At 42.0% G+C, this 17,826-nt stretch overlaps 1 protein-coding gene across 4 annotated transcripts in view; it reads left to right on the top strand.

The window, feature by feature from the left end:
• The window catches only part of LOC111158513 (RAS guanyl releasing protein 3), a 105,535-nt gene that overhangs the window by 30,442 nt on the left and 57,267 nt on the right, over positions 1–17,826 (top strand). The window lies entirely within an intron of this gene.

Genomic DNA, 17,826 nt, shown 5'->3' with positions numbered 1-17,826 from the left:
GAAAGGGAGAGGACAGAACCTGGAATCAGTGAGGTAAACCTCTGGAAGTGACAGTCCTCTGAATCAGAGCCCTGGGGGGAGATAACCAAACAAGTTCCTTTTTCTGGAGTGCCCGGACATTAGAAGGGAGGCGGGGGCAGGTTGTTTTGATTCGGTTCTTACCAAACAGTTGTTTTGCTTGAGACAAGCACAGGGTATTCCAAAGTGAGTTTGTTTCCCCCAGGTGACTGATGGATGGTCAGATAGGCTCAAGGGGTCCAGCTGTCTTGCCATTTCTGCTCCCTGCCTGGAGGGAGCTCTGCTCTCCCCACACCCCCTCCACCCATGGGAGGCAGAGGATGGACTGAAAATGACCAGAGCACTCTGGGCCTGTGGCGGTTTCCCTCGGTGCAGCTGGTCTTGGGTACCACACCCGTCAAAGATCTGGGACAGATGCACTTTCAGATGCCCATCTGTAAATGGGGCTAGTCTGGCACTGGGAAGTTTCTCCTCTTCTTCTCCTTAAAATGTAGAAGAGTCTACAAGACCTGGAAAGTTCAACAAGCAAAAAATTCCTCTTTATGCCATTTGTGTGAGGGCCTTGATTTAGCCCATGGCCGTGTGGCTCAGCGACTTCCCGGTTGGCCCGCAGGGTTGCCCACTGGGCCACTTTTTAGGGGAGTTTGCTCGTGGTTTAGTTTTGCTTTTACTGGAGGCATCGTGGAAAAGAACTATCAGGTGAAATTTTGTCTCCAGGATAATAGAGACACCCACAATAAAATGGGGGGGGGGTCTCATTGACAGGGTATCGTTTGAATTATTCAAGTGCTGAATTTTTCAAGGCCCACAGATGATTTTGAAAAACCCTATGCTATCTTGAATATTAACAGCATAATGAATAATTATTTTACGTGCCAAAAGAATGCCTATAGAGTCACAGACTTTTAGATTTGGATAGAAATTCTAGAATGTACCATCCATTTCAAAGTTTGAGAAAATTATAACACATTTATCTGGGTCAAAGGGCTAGCTTATTACAGAGCTAGCAAAGAGGGCTCAAGGCTTCTGCCACTATTATTATATTATGATTATAACATTAATCCTAATAATTATAACTTACATTTACTGTGCACTTACTCTGCCAAATGATGTGCTAAGCAAATGTATTCATTTTTATATAACCTTCACAATACCTCTGTGTACTAGTGATCATTATTTCAGTTGTATAGATGGAGAAACTGAAGCCTCAGGATCCCCTTCGGTCGCTGGGCAGTCCATGGCACAGACAGAAGCGACTCCTGGATCTGACTCCAGAAACAGCACACATGAAAAAAAAAGCATGGAACACATACACTGATCCCACACATTCAAACTTAAAAGCGTAATGCTTAATGAAGTGCTTAACTGAATGCAAACGAGAACATTTCAGTTGCACAGGACACACACACACTGCACACACCCTGCGGGAAGGCTCTTTCGAACACTCCGGGGCAGGAAGGGTGAGGTTTCCCCTTGTGACAGTCCAGGCCTGAGCTGTTCAGATCACTGACCTGCAGCATGTTTTTCTCGCTGAGAGTAGTTCAGGGATGGCTCTCCCATTGGGAAGAACGGCAAGTTGGAGCTTTACCGTTAGCCTGGAGCACTCCACGGTCCCTGCCCTTTCTGGCCTTTTCCTCAGCTTTTCCTGTCACTCCTTTCCTTTGGAGGACAGCTGCTCCACCCCTGCCGCACCCCAGTAGCTGGCTTTGTGGTGATAACACTGTTACCAGACCTGTTCGTTGTTATTCCACCTGGAAGGCTGGTTGTCCCAGCAGGTGGTGGTTACTCATGAATAGAAACAATGTAGTCCTTCCATCTGTTTGCTCCTGCTGTTTTGAGTCTGAGGGGGAGGTTGGAGGCTGCCAGGAGTGAGGTGCAGGAGGAGAGGCCTGCTTTTCCCAGTCAAAGGAAATGCTGCCTGCTCCGGCGTTTGCCCAGGTACAATCTTCTCCCTGCACCTGTCGCGTAGCTAAAGACTGATGGTTCTTCACTTGTGGGCCATGAACCTGAAGCTTCTCTGGGTCATCGGCCAGACAGAGACCAAACCCTTAAAGAAACGTAGTTCTTGGGGCACCTGAGTGGCTCACTTGCTTAAGAGTCTGCCTTCGGTTCAGGTCATGATCCCAGGGTCTTGGGATCAAGCCCCACATGGGGGTCCTTGTTCAGCGGGGAGCCTGCTTCTCCCTCTGCCTACTGCTCCCCTTGCTTGTGCTCTTTCTCTCTGTCAAGTAAATGAATAAAATCTGAAAGAAAGAAAGAAAGAAAGAAAAAGAAAGAAAGACGCAGTTCTTGAACCCTTCTAAAAATTTAATTTGGTTCCTCCCTATTGTTAAATGTCCAAATTAGGGCTGGTAATGAGAAAGAGGACTGAGTGATACGTAGACAGCAGAACGGTCCTGTGCTTAATCAGGAAGAAAATTAAGTCTGGAGACCAGTCATGGATGTCTTTGAGAAAGTTAGCAATTTTTTTTTTCAAGGCTGTTACATGGCAAGATTACACATTCTGAAGGTCAAGCTATTTACAGCAAGAAAGAGGATTTTTTAATCAACTTATCACCTGCCGATGCTTCTAAACCAGCTCCAGAGAAGTCACCAAAACAGTCTGCTAAACCAGAACTAGAAATTACCTCCAGTTCTTGCTGGGAATGGCTTATTTCCATGGGCAGTGGGTACTGTCCAGTGCGATAAACAGAGACACATGAGACAGATTAAAAATCACCGCAGAGTTTGTAAATTGTAAGCCGGTTTAAAGCAAAATAAAGTGTTTGCTTATCTTCTTGGGAGCTTTTAGGATGAGGAAACAAAATTTGTGATACCGTGTTGGTTGGCTTTGTTTCTTTGTTTTTTTTTTCCAGATGGTGTGTTCCAAAGAACCTGTTACCAGAGTTCCCTCCCCTGGGTCCCACTTCCCCTTTGCACTGATCGTTCATTTACAGTCCCTAGAGTTGTTCCCCTACTTGCAAGTCCCATTCCCTTCCTCTGATGGATTTGAAAGTCTGGGGTTTTGTTTGTTTGTTTGTTTTCGTAGTTGTAAATGATCACAGTAGCATCTCTGAGTCTGTGTAGGTTTGCTGTGTTTGATCTTGAGTCCATTTGGAGTATCTAGAAGACCAACTCCTGCATTTATACTGGAATGTTCTGGGGTAAGGCACTTTCTTGCATTTTGCCACAATCCTGTGAAAGAGGGAGGGCATCATCACCACGGTTCGCCCTGAGGAAACTGAGAATGAGGCCAAGTGAGTGACAGGGAACCAGTCCCTGGCAGAGCTCAATGCAATCCTCCATCCTCTGACTCTGAATAGTACTATCTAGAGTATTATCCTCTGTGATCAAAAGTGCCATAATTTGTATTATTTCTGGTGGGCAACGGGTAAATGGGAGACTGATTCAGAACGTACCATCTTGTGCATGTCAGTGAGTGTATCTGTGCAGTATTTCTTTAAATGAACTTAGTGGTTGTTTTCCTCCCCTGCACACACAGTGTGGTTAAGTTGGGGTCCTACTAACTAGGGCATGATATAATATTCAACTCCTATAAGGGATCTGGGGTTTTTTGTTTGTTTGTTTGTTTTAGGTACAAAAAAATGCAGCCTGTTGTTCAGCATGCCACTCCATTGTCCCACAAAACCGTCAGCAGTCTTGGAATCCTCCTGGTTACAGTACTTGGACTCCCATGGGAAATGTATAAATCTGACTACTAGGAACAGGGTCCACTGTGACCATTTGCCTCCACAAAGTTACCTCAAGAGTCCTAGCTTGCTAGGATAATTGAGCATCTCCACTACTAGTCCGTTTTCTGTTATGGTCACCCAGTTCATTGTATAACAATGTTATCTGTGTGTTGGCAAGGTCATAAAAATGACAGCACCCAATGCCTGATGATTTTACAATGTAGCTGCACATTTTAATGGCTGTGACTTAGAGGTGGGGGTGGGGGGAAGCAAGGGAACCGCCCTTTGACAGTAATAGCCATTACAGTCTTTCTTTCTAAAGTTGTCCCCCCCCCTTTTTTTTAGTATGAATGTGAAAGGTAGCCTTCTTTGAATTTAAAAAATCCTGAAAAACATTTAATTCATGAATTGACTCAAAGAATGTTTTTCTTAGTAACTACTGTAATAATCAGAACTTTCTGTACCTCTCAAGAGGACAAAAGGGGAAAGAACATTTTTTTAAAAGCGGGAAAGAAAGAAAATGAAATGGTAGATTCAAGGGTAGGTTCAGGGGTTGGTGTCCTGGGGGCACCTGGGTGGCTCAGTTGGTTAAGTGTCCAACTTTCGGTTTTAGCTTGGGTCATGATCTTGGGATCATGGGATGAAGCCCCATGGGGGGCTCTGTGCTCAGTGCAGAGTCTGCTTGAGATCTTCTCTCCTTTCCCTCTGCTATCTCTCTTTCTGTCTCTCAAATAAATAAATAAAATCTTAAAACAAAAAACAGAACAATGGGGCACCTGGGTGGCTCAGTGGGTTAAAGCCTCTGCCTTCAGCTCAGGTCATGATCTCAGGGTCCTGGGATCGAGCCCTGCATTGGGCTCTCTGCTCAGCAGGGAGCCTGCTTCCCCTCTCTCTCTGTCTGCCTCTCCGCCTACTTGTGATCTCTGTCAAATAAATAAATAAAATCTTAAAAAAAAAAAAGAACAAAAAAAAAACTTAATGTCCTGGATTTCAGTGTGTAGAGTAGGAAGTAATATAAACCTGATATCCCTCTTGTAATTGGAGAATTCAACTCAGTATACAAATGATTCATGTAACTGCAGGTACCCCATCATCTTGGAAGTTTCCATGGGATCAAATTGATCATTTTATTTTTTGAAGGCTCATCTATTCCAACTGCTGTCCTATCTTTACACTTAATTTAGTGCTGCTTTAAAAGGATGTGTCCCTACCCCACAAAATATTCCAAGACCCGTGCCGAGATCATTGTGTCCTTGATTTGTTTTTGTGTTGTAAGTGTTTATAAGAGAATGCGTTCTGGGTACGGTCTTTGATAGAGAACTAGTGATGGGGAAAATAACATGGAAAAACGTTCGTCATTAGTTCCAGAACTTCATTTTAGTTACTACCTTGCTGCTGCCTCATTGTTTCAAAAATCACAGCCAAGGTCTTTGTACTGTGGTTGCGACCTTAGCAATTGATGAAAGGGCCAGAAGGAAGTCAAGGGGCTGGAGAAGAATTCAAGCAAAGAGGACATCAATCTGTCATGGAATCAGAGGAGAAAGCAAGCAAGCAAGCAAGTGGGAGGGAGGGAGGGAGAGAGAGAGAAAGAAAGAAAGAAAGAACGAAGGAGGGAGGGAGGAAGGAAGGAAAGAAGGAGAGAAAGGAAAGAGAGGGAGAAAGAAGGGAAATAAGGCTGTTTAGCCAGTGATCTGTTTTGTTTTGAGAGATTAGTAATTTTCCTTTCAACTAACAATTCAAAATGAGCTGAACCAGTTTTCCTTGGAGAATTGTATATGAGTTTACTTGAGGAAGGTACCACCTGGGGGTCTGTTCCTTTTTAGGAATTGACACACTGGTTTGACAGAGCTTTCTGGGCATAGAGTCAAGGAGCTAGGAAGGACAAACAGCCTTCCCCAGCCATACTCTATCAACTTGCCCATGACTATCAAGGAGTAATGTTCTCAAATCTCAAGTGAATATAGAATCCTGAAGCTCAAAAACTACTCAAGAATTTAAAACCATTTTAAAATAGAAGAACTGAGTATAGTTTCCATCCTTGGCTCTGGAAAAATCATACCCTGGCTTCAATTTGACTGAACTTAGGATTCTGCTTTCCTTTCGGTTCTGCTTTTCAAAAGTAGAAAGTATTTCATGTATGCGTGGAATGCCTGCCACTCAAAGTCATATGAGTTGACAGGATGTTTTGCAGATCCTTGTTTGTTTATGGAAAGGACAGTGCTCCCGTCTGAATGGCCGTGTCTAAATTTCTCTGTTGTCTCTTTCTCTCCCCGCTCACTCAGGTTCTAAGATGAATCCATCTCTCTTTTCCTTCTGTAGTTAGCATCTAAACAGAATCTGCGGCTGGGAGAGGAAAGAAACGGATATTTCTTTTCACAACTCCCAGAGGTAGACTTCATCACTGATGCTTTTTACGGAAAAGAAAACTAAATTTCAGAGAGGTTGAGTATCCTCCGTAAGGTCAAAGCCAGCGAGTAGCAAAGCCAGGATTCTGGTCCTAGTTTGCCTGTAAACAAAGTACATACTTTTTCTATTGAGCTTCACATGTCTCTCACTATATTTATGTTAAAAACTACTGCTCACTGTGGAAAGGGTAGCCTTTCTGTGGAGTCTGGATTCTGCTGGCTTTGCCACGCAACCAACATTATGTCATGCTCAATACATAGCCGTTTCCATTAGAGGGACACTGCTAAATGACCAAAAAACTTTCTAGGGCTCTGAATTCATGAGTACATCCTGCAGTCGCCTCTTAGCCTCTACCCAGAATGCACTCATCCTGTTTCTGTTGTTGAGATGTTTTTTCAAATCTGGTCCTCTGAACCTTGGGCTGGGTTCTCTTCCAGAGCCAAGCCTCTGGCTATGCTCGAAAATTACGACACTATCTCAGACGATGACAGGTATAAAAAAGATCATGACCGAAGGATCTGGACGATTAGCCAGCAATGACAGTTTGCTTTAAATTATATTTGGTTTTTATAAGAAGTAACATAGTATTGGCATCAAACGAGGCAATCATACTCGCTTAATAAATTGTGTCTTGGGGCCACGATTACAAATAGATAAAAGGACGAAGCAGACCTTGAAGCAGGACCAGTGGAACATATCTCATGCTATTTTAATTCTCTGGGGTTTTAGAAGAAATATTTCCTTCACCCTCTCTTGGAAGCTGCAGGAACTTTGGTTGACTTGTCAGTCATGGTGGTTTTATTGTGTAAGATTTGAGGTTTTATCTTCCTGGCTATAAGGATGACCGAGAAATGTGTACGCCTTAAACTCTGCAACTATGTGGAATAATCTCTCATATTAAAGAGGCCAGTATGTTTGGAAAACTGTTTTGAGTTTTAATCCTCAGATACGGAAATTTTAGTCAACCAAAAGTTATCAAAACATCAGTAAGTATGGTCTAGTTTATGAGACTTCTTATGTAGAAGCCAGAGCTTACATTTACATAACAAAAGTAAGAGGGAAAAAAGGCCCCAAATATATTTGCATACAATTCCTTTGGCAAGTGTTTTTAAACATATGCATTGTGTTGCTTGTTACACTAACATGAATAATGGCACAGACTTTACCTTACAGGATATTACCACCTAGTTAAGCGTATAAATATTTTTAAAAACTGTTATGACAATCATGACACACAAATACTTGGTCTGTAAAAGGGGCTTGTGTAGAGTTTTATGGAAGTTGGCAAAAGGGAGATGTCTATACATCTGGCTGAGTCAAAGAAGGTTCCCTAGGACTGGTGACATTTGAACTAGGTATAAAAGGATAAGTAATCACTATTTGAGGAGAAAAAACTATATTTTGAAAGTCTTCTTTCAGGGCACCTGGGTGGCTCAATCTTTAAGCATCTGTCTTCGGCTCAGGTCATGATCTCAGGATCCTGGGATCAAGCCCTGCATCGAGCTCCCTGAGAAGTGGAGAGCCTGCTTCTCCCTTTGCCACTCCCCCTGCTTGTATTTCGTCTTTCACTCTCTCTCTCTCTCTCTGTGACAAATAAATAAATAAAATCTTAAAAAAAAAAACAAAAACAAAATAGAAAGTCTTCTTTCCATGAAGAACATGTAATTTGGTAGAGTTGAATCAGAGGGTACATGTTAGAGGAGGAACTAGAGAAAAGGCTCAAAGATAAGGTGGTTCTGATGGCTAAGGGTAGTGTGTACCTTTTTGAAGCATTTAGATTTTTAAATTTAATTTAGTTTATTTATTTGACAGACAGAGATCACAAGTAGGCAGAGAGGCAAGCAGAGAGAGAGATGGGGAAGATGCGATGCGGGGCTCAATCCCAGGACCCTGGGATCATGACCTGAGCTGAAGGCAGAGGCTTTAACCCACTGAGCCACCCAGGCACCCGAAGCATTTAGATATTTTTGAGGACCATTGAAAGTCTTTAAAAAGCTTTTTATTTTTTTTTTTTAATTTTTTATTTTTTTTGTAAACATATAATGTATTATTAGTCCCAGGGGTACAGATCTGTGAATCGCCAGGTTTACACACTTCACAGCACTCACCATAGCACATACCCTCCAAAAAGCTTTTTATTATAGAAAATTCCCAACATATACAAAAGTAGACAGAATAATATAATGAACCCCCATGATATTCATTACCTAACAATTTTTAATGACCAATCTTGTTCCATTTCTATCCCCGCAGATGTTCTCTTGTTCCCATATTAGTTTTGACACAAATCTCAGACATTTAATCATTTCACTTGTAAATATTTTGGTGTGTATTTCTAAAAGATAAGTTATCTTTTGAAAAACCCAGGAGGTCATTAATATATCTCAAATAATTAATAATTTATAAGTTTTGTTATAGCTTGTCAAAGAAGTGATATGAATATATTTGTAATCTGGAAAGAAAACTTTGGAGGCAATGAACAGAATAAGTCGAAAAAATATTCCAAAAATATTTTTGGAAAAAAGTACCAAACCAATAGAAGACGCCAGAGATGGGTTTGAACCAAGCCAATAGTGATGGAAAAGGTGGAAGAATTTTCAGAGTACTTAAAAAGTAAACTGGTAATTCTGGAGATCAATTAGATATGGGGGTGAAGGAGAGTAAGAAGGAAAATTTGGATAACCAGCATATGAATTCACCAATAACTGATATAGTGTAGGGAGTCCTTGAAAAGCAATTCAGCCTGGTTTTTCATTAGTAGGAGATGTGTGGAAACAAATCCAAAAAAATATCTTCCTCAAACAAAACTTTCAGACTTGGAACATTTGGAGTAATTTTGAGTGTCCCATCTTTCCTAACAAAAGTTAGGAAACAGCCAGAATAACATCTAAAATGTTAAAGGGGATAGAGGAGCCACTTGGAAAGACTGATAACTGAGATCTCTTTAGTTTACAGCTGATAATAGTTACAAAATCATAAAGGCTAATGAACATGACTTATTCATCAAATCCCCAAACACTAAAGTTTTGAAAGATGTGAATTTAAAATAATGGAAGGAGGGGCGCCTGGGTGGCTCAGTGGGTTAAGCCTCTGCCTTCCACTCAGGTCATGATCCCAGGGTCCTGGGATCGAGCCCCACATGGGGCTCTCTGCTCGGCAGGGAGCCTGCTTTTCCCCCTCTCTCTCTGCCTACCTCTCTGCCTACTTGTGATCTCTGTCTGTCAGATGAATAAATAAAATCTTTAAAAAATAAAAAATAAAATAATGGAAGGAATTTTTTCACACTTTATGATGAAAATGTTCAAACAAACAAAAAAACTTGAAAGAATTGTATAGTGAATATCCATGTGCCACCAATTCAATTTTATCATTAACGATTTACTACATTTGCTTTTTCACATCTATCCACTTACCCGTTCTTCTATCCATCCATTGGTTCATCCTTTTTTTTTTTTTCCCAAAATAAGTTGCAGACAGCAGTGCACTTCATTTCAAAATACTTCTTCAGTCATATTTTTAACTGGAGTTCAATATTTGTTTGTGCAAAATTTGTGTTTTACACAAGAGAGATTAACTTTATACATTTATTTTGCCAAAAGGAAAGGCTGCGATTCAAGAAGGATTAACACAATTCATGGCTGGTTCTTACTGGGTTATTTATGAAAATGAGAAGCTGTTTGAGAAATTCTTGATTCTCAAAAGTTGTTGCCATATGGAGCAACCATACCCGTCCACAAAACAGCCTTTGAGGCAATGTCCGTTATTGACTTGGCAAACCTAATGCTTCTCAGTAAAGGTTAATTGAATCTGAATGTGAAGAAACTGACACCCAGAAACATAAACTCTTTGCCAGGAAGCGACTGAGCAGGTATGAGAACAAATTACCTCCAACCATTTCACACTGAGCATCTCATCCCTCCCTACCTGTAACGACTCCACAGAAGAACAGGATAACAGAGTGAACGGTTTATAAGGAGAAACTGTAGGAGAGGCAATGCATTCCATACAGAGTCATCCTGGGATGACTCTAGAAGAGCGAGTATGTGTGCAAGAGGAAAGAAGGTAAACTATCCACACAAAAGAGAACTCTTTATTCACGTATTGAGAAAAAAAAATGCCCATGTTCACAAATCTTCTGACAGTCTCCTGAAAGATTAAATGCAGCTTAAGATAAACGGCAAAAATAAAATAAAACTGAAAATGATTAGCATAGGAATAAAACAAGGGCCAAAATATGTCAGTTAGAGTGATATAACAACCTTTGATGTAGGAAGCTTTGAAATGTTGTAAATGAAGTCAAATTCTGACACGTTAAAACCCACCGATTGGCTCAAGGATTAAAAATCAAAGGGAGATCATGTCTAGAAGATGCATTTTTCTCAAATGCTTCTTGCTGATGAAGATATCTAGGATTCATTTGAAGACTGAAAAATTCAAATAGTCACCCTTTGCTTACACACAAAAAAAAGACATTCTGATACTAGAAAGAAATGTAGCTGTTTGATTGACTTTTTCAGTTTCCATTTTGATGTTAAGACATCAGTCTGTTTCAGTGGTTTTCCCCAGGGTTGGGTGGGTGTGTGTGTGTGTGTGTGTGTGTGTGTGTGTGTGTGTGTGCAATTTTACCCTCCAGGGATATTTGACAACCTCTGGAGTCAGTTCTGGCTGTTCCTACTGGGGTTGGGGATGGAGTCCCACCAGCACCTAGTGGATAGAGACCAAAGGTGCTGCTAAACATCCCTCGGAACCTAGGAAAGACCTCCACAACTACGAATTGCCCGGTTGAAGTACCTATAGTACTGAGGTTGAGAAATCCTGATCAATATGTGTTGGTTACAAACCTTACTCTCATGTGCATTGAAAACACTAGATGATTTACACGGGCCATCTCATCTCATGAGTGCTGTCGAAGAGTGGTAACTAATGATGACCCAATACCCTTAATGAAATATTATTGCATGGGCACCAGGGCAAAAAATGAGACGGAAAATGACCAGTCTTTCAGAATAAGGTCCACAGAAAACCGAACTGAGTGGTTTACAACTTAAATAGACAACACTTTGTTATCTAAGGGGATCACATGTTGGCAGGCAAGAATCCAGATACTTGATGACTAGAAAAATATTCAAGAGAATTAGCTCCATACTGTTTAACAGGCAGGAAAAGGGATCTTTAGATCCTAAGTCATAGGACAGTTCATCCTGGGACTTCTCCCTCTGGGACTTGGGGAGCTTGTTTCTCTGCTTGCTTCTTTCCTCTTCAAAAATCTCAGGAAGGGGAACTGGGACTATTGGAAGCAGGTAGATTAGATAAACTGCTACCAACCTGATGATTATGTCTCTCATTTATGTTCTTCTCCTTCATCTTCCCCTTACTAATTCTACATACTCTATCTGGGTTGGCGACCATATTCTCCTTTCTTCATCCATGTTACAACAGGTTACTCCTTCCTCCTTCTGAGTCGTTTACTTCTTTCTTTCTACAAGATCATCGCCATCAGGGTACAGGAATGTTTTGGCACCTCTCGTCTTATAAAAATATCCCTTGATCCCCACATCCTCTGCCAATTTCTCTTCAATTCTAGATAAAGTCATTAAACTCCTATTCTACACATGCTATCTCTGTTTCTTCATCTCCCAATTTCTCTTCCGCTCACACCAACCAGGCTTCTGCCCACAGCTCCATTAAAGCTGCTCTTGTCAAAGTTGCCAGTGACCTCCATGTAGCGAAAATGCATAAAGCAGCTGGCTTCCCGTCTTCTCTTGTTTGACCTCCCTCAGTAGCATTCAGCACATGGTTTCAGCTTCCACGAGCATGTTCTTCTCTTGGCCTCATGGAACAACATGCTTTACATTTTCCTTCTGTCTCTCTGGGAGCTCCTTCCAACACTCTGCTGCTTTGCCTCCTTTCTCTGACCTCTAGATGTTGGAGTCCCCAAGGTGCAAGGGTGAGCTCTCTCGTCCTTTCTCCTTCTGCTTTCTTCCCGAGTGATTCGAATCCTTTCTGTAGCTTTAGATGCTGTTTACATGGGGATAATTCCCAAAATTAAATTCCATCTCTGATCTTGCCGCATTTGGATGAATTCACTGCATCTTGAGACCTGCACCTGAGACTTCACAGGCAACTCAACCTTAGCACCTCTGAAGCCCAGCTCTAGAATTCTCCCAGTGTGCCTCTCCCTCTATCCTGTCCATCTTCCCCAACTCAGTAGTGAGATTGTAATCCTGACAGTTCTTCAGGCCTTTCGTTCTCTCACATCTCTCACTAAATATTCTCCAAGTTCCAACACTTCAAAGAGACCTTTCCTTGCTACTCACCTAGAATAATCCCTCTTGTCACCCTCTTTCTTCGCTTCCTGTGTGGGTTTTCATTCATCGCTCTTATAAAGACCTGTAATTGTGTATCAGCTTGTCTACTTCTCTGATGTTGGTTTTCCTCTAAGCTGTACACTCCTTTTGGCAGGGGTCAGGTCTCTTTTGTTCACTGCTGGGTACCCAGGCCCTGTCATAATGTCTGGAAGGTAGAGGTATTGTGTTCAATAAACACAATATTGTGTTTAGTCAATAAAGGATAGTTTGGATACCGAGCCTAAAACCAACACTTTCTTTTCCTGGTAAGATAAGAATCAGATCCTTTTGCTGTTTGAATCATTCTCTTAAGTAGATTAAAGGATAATAGTTATACATCATTCAAAAAAGAGAAAATGAATCCCTGGGTGGCTCAGTTGGTTAAGCATCTGACTCTTGATTTCAACTCAGGTCATGATCTCAGGGTTGTGAGATTGAGCCCCACTCTGGGCTCCATCCTGGGCATAGAGCCTATTTAAGATTCTGTCTCTTCTTCTCCCTTTGCCCCTCCCCTCCCAAAAAGAGTAAAAATGGGGTGCCTGGGTGGTTCAGTCTTTAAGGATCTGCCTTCAACTCAGGTCATGATCCCAGGGTCCTGGGATCAAGCCCTGCATAGGGCTCCCTACTCCACAGGAAATCCTGCTTCTCTCTCTCCCACTCCCCCTGCTTGTATTCCCTCTCTCACTGTCTCTCTCTCTCTCTCTCTCTAAAAAAATTAATCTTTAATATGCTTGTTGACTGATGAATTGGTTGAGTAGCTAATTGAAAATTTACTTAATTTCTTTGTGTTCCTATTTATTTGTAACATAGAAATAATATTATTAACTCTCTTTTTCAGAATTGTTTTGTAGGGTGAAATTAGATCCTTGTGCTATAATGTCTTTTGAATAAAGACTTTAGATAGGCACAAAGCCCCATTCAAGATGGTGCAGAGATTACATGTATTATCAATTTCCTTAGACTGAGAACTGCATTGCACTAATGTCTGAACTCTTGTGGTTTGTGGGTCAACAAAATGTCACCAGGCTTCTTTGTTAAAAGCCCTATTTGAAAGGACACCATTTGACAGTGTTTTTATGAAGTGGCTGGACTTATATCATTGTCCATGTACCTTGGAGCCTTCTTCTTAGCTGCTGTGCCCTGTGGGAATTGCCATCGAAGCTGGGGGACCACACAGCAGTGTCCACTCCACCTCACCTGATGGCATCTGGCCAAGGTGCTGAACGAAGTGGCAAAAAAAGCAACTTCACTGGGAAGAGTGGGGTAGTATCTCTAGACCTTGACAGCGTCATAGATATCTCAGGGGGGGGGGGGGGGGGGGGAGAAAAAGCTCACATTGTTTTTAAGTTGGGTGTTCAGTCTAATGTTGCACATAGAAACTTGGGAGGGGAAAACATTTCAGTATCTCAATTTTTTTTTAAAGATTTTTTTTATTTATTTGACAGAGATCACAAGTAGGCAGAGAGGCAGGCAGAGCGAGAGGGGGGAAGCAGGCTCCCTACTAACTAGAGAGCCCGATGCGGGACTCAATCCCAGGACCCTGAGATCACGACCTGAGCCAAAAGCAGAGGCTTTAACCCACTGAGCCATCCAGGCGCCCCATCAGTATCTCAAATTTTTGTGACTAAAAACCTGTTGGTAGGAATCAGGGAATAATTTTGCTTTTCCTCTCCTTTTACGTTGGGCAAGTCCATTTGTTTTAGTATATTTAAAAACTGACATTAGATGGCAGAACCTCAAGGAATTTGAGGTTTACTTTGTCTTCTTCTGATATCTTCTGAGGCAATCAGTCTTTGTGGGTTTAAATAGTGGTTCCTAAACTATTGTTGATGACAGACCATTTTGAGACTATGAAGAAGGCTATGGACCCTCTCTGAGAACGAAGGTCAATGGGGAGGCACCTGGGTAGCTCAGTCAGTTAAGTGTCTGTTTCCAGCTCAGGGCATGATCCTAGGACCCTGGGATCGAGCCCTGCATTGGTCTCCCTGCCTAGTGGGGAACCTGCTTCTGCCTCTCCTGCTCCCCCTGCTTGAGCACTGTTTCTCTCTGTCAAATAAATCTTAAATAAATCTTAAAAAAAAAAAGAGGAAGCTCATGAGCACAAACACATATAATTCCATATATGGTGTTGGGGGGGGCTCTTATAAATCTCTGATTCTTGGTTAAGAGTCTTGCTGTGGACTGAATTGTGTCCCTCCCCAAATTCATAAGTCATAGTTCTAACTCTCCATGTAACCGAACTGAGAAATAGGGCCTCTACAGAGGTAATTAAGGTTACATGAGGTCATAACCGTAAGACCCGCATCTGAGAGGACTGGAACCCATGCAAGAAGAGGAGAAGACACCAGAGCTGTCTATCTCTCTCCACCATGTGAGGACAGAGCAAGAAGAATGCAAGCTAGGAAGAGTCTCACAAGGAACGAAATTGGCCAGCACCTTGATCTTGGGCTTCCTAGCTTCTAGAACTCTAAGAAATGTCTGTTGTTTATGCCATCCAGTTTGTGATATCTTATTTTAGTGACTAGTGCAGACTAGTATCAGTCTACTCTAGAAACTGCTGTGTCTTGTAAACTAGTTGTGCTTTGAAGGAGTGGGTATTGAGAAGGGGGACTCCCTAGGGAGAAACTTTTCTGCATGTGGAAGAACCAACTTGGCAGGAGGGGGCATGGTGGTTGTGTATGGGACCTGGGAGATCAGGGAAAGGACCAGCTGCCAGCACTATGCCTGGCTCTCTCTTTCTGTCCCTGGCTTCATAAGTCCACACTCACAAAGCAAAGTATGAAGGTCATGCTGAAGGCTGATGTGTTCTCAAGTTGGGTGTGGACTTCTTTTCTAGGTTCTCCTTCATTTCACTGACACGATTGTCCCTCTGAACCAAGGACCTCCTTGAATTTCTTTCAAGCATTTAATAAGAGGCAGGTCTCTGTCCAATTAAGATTAGAGCTACCTGGGGTATCTGGGTAGGTCAGTAGGTTAAAGCCTCTCCCTTCAACTCAGGTCATGACCTCAGGGTCCTGGAATCGAGCCCTGCATCGGGCTCTCTGCTTAGCAGGGAGCCTGCTTCCCCCTCTCTCTCTGCCTGCCTCTCCGCCTACTTGTGATCTCTGTCAAATAAATAGACAAAATCTTAAAAAAAAAAAAAAAAAAAAAAAGATTAGAGCTACCCAACCCAGAGACAAACCTCTGAGAACGTGGGAAGCATTTGCTGCTTAAAAATCCAGCCTTATCCCTCTTAAAAAGGCTGCCACTGTCTGACGTGGGTGGAATTTGAGGGTGACGACAATAGGAACTGTAATTTATAGACTATTTGCTTCCAACCTGGGAAAGCAAGGGCAGAGTCTCAAAGCCTGGTGATGCCGTAGGAGTGAGTTTAGACTGGGGGAAGGGAATGTGTGCAGGTCTTTTCTGGAAGACTTTAAACAAGAAGTCAAAGTTTGAGTGACCAAAGTTAACCAACAAAATATGTGGGGTTTCATGGGACAGGAGTAAATGACAAGACAGGGTTTAGGATGCAAACGTCAGAGCCAGAGAGCCAGCTCTTTGTGTCAGGAGCATTTTGAGTTCCAAGGTTCCACCTTCTCAAGGTCACCATTACCAACAAACACATCCCTGCCTAGCTCAGAAGTATTCAGAACTGCTTCAGATGCCCAGGACCCACTGACCAGGGATTTTAGCCTCTTACTAAAACCTCCTTTATCATATTAGACCCTTAAATGCAAAAAAAAAAAAAAAAAAAATTTTGACCAAGGGAGATGATGGGATAGGAATCATATTTGCAAAGTCAAGGAGCCAAATCCCCTTAAAATTAGACTGCTGAGCAGAAGTTCTGTGACGGACAGAATATAGTCCTATCCATTTCTCCAAGTCTAAGTTCAAAATTGGCTTTCTGATACATGGCCTTTTTATGTCCCATGGTCCCCAGGAAGAGGCTGGATTTTCTGGACGCTCACCATGGTGGCATATTTCCCTTTCTCCCATAAACTCACTCTTTAAACCTGGGTAAATTATGTTGACTTTTTGGTTCTAGGGCTCTCCTTTATAAAGTGAGGGAGTTTACCTGGAAAATAAAAGGTCCCCCTGAAAAATAGGAATGTTGTGTGTCTCTCCTGTACCACAATCTCTTTCCCCATTAGAACTACAGAGTTTCTCTGAGTAGACCCAAAAAAGCACTATCGGAAGACTTGAATGAGCAAGCTGATGAAATCAGGTGTTTAGAGACCAGTCCCTGCAGCTGCACTGACCAGTAAATAACCCTTCCCTGGTTTCTGGTTTCTCCTTTTAGAGCAATAAACAACAACAAAGGAAGAATATCAGCTCAACTTGTGTAGTCACTGGTTACCCAAGTGACTTATGATCTAAGTGGTGGAATTTATCCATAGGAAGCTATCCTGAAAAGCCCACAGCGATGAGTACTTGCAGATTACCCAAATTTAACATGGAGGAGTAAGTTGTTAACAGTTGTCGTCAACATATCCAAAGCAACCCAGAGAGGAAGTGGGAGAGAGTGAAACTAGACACTCATTATAATGTGAGGAATCTAAAAATGTATTTGCCTCTAAGCATGAGTAGTTACATACTTTTTATATAAATATCCCAGTATACATTCTGTTTTCCCTTAGTCTTACCAGAATCTACAAAGTAAAGTGTTGCAAGGGCATTTGCACCAAGTCCCATGCTCTTTGGGAATCATTAGTAGACGTTTATTTTGTTTATTACGAGAGCTTTTCTCCAAAAGGAAAACACAGAAATCTGGGGGAATTGCAAAGCTTGGAGGTAACATTAACATTTAAAAAATATTACAAATGGAAATAAATAATATGTTAGCCAAAGCAAGCTTGACAAATGTTGTAGAAATCCTCAAACTTACTTTCTCGCTTGGGCAAGAGGTGAAGTTTGTCTTGCAATTTGAACCTACTTTGTAAATGAAAATGTGCCAGAAGGCAGAGTAGCTGGGATTCTTCTTTGTTTAATCCACGAACAGTAACATTGTTAAGATCTGCCCAGGGAAGAGTCCCCCTTAGCTTTCGCGGAGCATCTGTGATGTCAATTGGCAGCCTGATGTGTCTGAGGTTGGAGCTCAAATATGCAAATGTCTGCAGGGCCAAGAAAATATTACAATGAGTGAAACTGGGGCGCCAGGGTGGCTCAGTCAGTTACATGTCTGCCTTAGGCTCAGGTTATGATCCCAGGGTCCTGCTTCTCCTCCTCTCCCTCCTTCTCATGCTCTCTCTCTCTCAAATAAATAAATAAAATCTTAAAAAAAAAAAGAATCTAGAAAACTGGATTTGTAAAAAGTGAGAGTCTGGATTTGTGCATGTTGCAAATAATAGAAAATTTTTGAAACTCTGTGAGAGCCAATCCTGTGTGGGCCTAAAAAAAAACCG

This window comes from Enhydra lutris, unplaced genomic scaffold, assembly GCF_002288905.1.
Source record: "Enhydra lutris kenyoni isolate GAN:26980312 unplaced genomic scaffold, ASM228890v2 scaffoldscaffold59, whole genome shotgun sequence".
NCBI classification, from domain to species: Eukaryota; Metazoa; Chordata; class Mammalia; order Carnivora; family Mustelidae; genus Enhydra; species Enhydra lutris.
This window is presented reverse-complemented; position numbering and strand designations above follow the sequence as displayed.